Consider the following 1565-nt stretch of genomic DNA (forward strand, 5'->3'; position numbering starts at 1 on the left):
GAGCCACGCTGCGGAGAACCCTGATCCTATCAACTTTCCTCTGCTGATAAGGGTGTGACCCGATGGAAAGGCGCCGGACTTGAGAGTCAGAGGACCCAGGTTCTAATCCTGCCTCTGCCTCTTGTCAGCCGCGTGACCTTGGGCTAGTCACTTAACTTCTCTGCGCCTCAGTTTTCCCATCTACTTGCCTGTTCCCACTTCTACTTAGACTGTGAGCCCCATGTGGGACAGGGACTCCTTCTGAGCTGCATATAACAATTCTCCCTCAGCGCTTAGTATGGTGCTTGGCACGCAGTAAGCGCTTAAAAAATACTATTATTGTTAATAATAATAGGACTATTATTAAGGGTGAGCCAAGTTCCAGGAACAACTTTTAAACTTCAGAATTGTGCAACAGCAGCAGCCAAGAGAAAGAGGCAGATTTTTCCTTTTCTTTTCCAACAAATTAAAAATAATAAACAAACAGCCTCAAACCCAGGAAGGAGAAGGAGGAGGAGGGAGAGGATAGAATGGGTGTGGGGAGGGATGAGAAACTTTCTTTAAAAGGAAATGACCCAATTCCTCCTGGTCCCACAGATAGGAGAGTCTCACACACCTCCGTAAAAGAAAGGACCACATTTAAGAGGAAAACAACTATTAATTATATTATTATAATAGGAGCTTTCAGGGTGAAAGTTTTGGCTAACGCAACACAAGGGGAGTTCCTACACTCCCCTCTCTCCACTTTCCCCCACCTAGCAGGGCGACTAACAAAGGGTACAATATATGCCCTCTGCCCTTCTCCTGGTCATAGACCCTTAGCAAGGCCACAGACTATTGCAATACATCGTTCAAATACGCTGCTGTGTCTCCGATGGCGAGGTTTTCGTTAGGCATGGGAATAGGCCAAGCGGAAAGGATTTTAAAGGCCCCATTTGGCCTCTCTCTGGCTGCGGCTTCTTAACGGCACGATCCCCATCAGAGTGAATTCAAGCTGCAGTTTCAGCAGCTCAAAATCCCAGCCTCTCCGGGCCCTTACTCGAGAGTGAGTCTCCGGTTGCCTGGGGCCGGGCAGGGGGGGGCTGGGATGGGATTCTGGGAAGTCTGGGATCAGAGCGGACTGGGCTCGGCTTTCCCGGAGCCCAGGACCGGCTCCGCTCAGGCTGAGCTTGCCGATTGGGCCTGGACCACGGCCAGGAGGGCCCGCTCAACTCGGTCCACCTCCGTTCTCTCGTGCTCTGCCGGACCAGCTGGCCCCCCGGGGCTGTCATTCATTGCAGCCAGGCCCACACTGGCCAGAAGTGGAGGGAGGCCAAGGAGAGGTCACCGAGGCCGTGCGTCCGGCTGACCGTGGAACACCCGGGCCGGGCCTCTCCATCACCCTGGGCTTCTGTTCTCTGGTGGAACAGCCCCGGCTTCAGCCTAGAGGTCTCTGAGGGAAGGCTTAAGGGAGGCCAAGGCCCGGCCTGGGTACAAACGATCCCCGTCCGCCCTTCAGCCTCCACAAGGGCGGGCTCCAGGGCGCCCCAATCAATCAATCAATCAATCGTCTTTATTGAGCGCTTACTGTGTGCAGAGCACTGTAC

At 53.6% G+C, this 1565-nt stretch overlaps 1 protein-coding gene across 1 annotated transcript in view; it reads left to right on the top strand.

The window, feature by feature from the left end:
* C11H19orf12 (chromosome 11 C19orf12 homolog) overlaps positions 1-1565 on the top strand; it is a 36610-nt gene that overhangs the window by 32810 nt on the left and 2235 nt on the right. The gene's annotated exons all lie outside the window — the stretch shown is intronic.

The sequence above is a fragment of the Tachyglossus aculeatus genome, chromosome 11, assembly GCF_015852505.1.
Source record: "Tachyglossus aculeatus isolate mTacAcu1 chromosome 11, mTacAcu1.pri, whole genome shotgun sequence".
NCBI classification, from domain to species: Eukaryota; Metazoa; Chordata; class Mammalia; order Monotremata; family Tachyglossidae; genus Tachyglossus; species Tachyglossus aculeatus.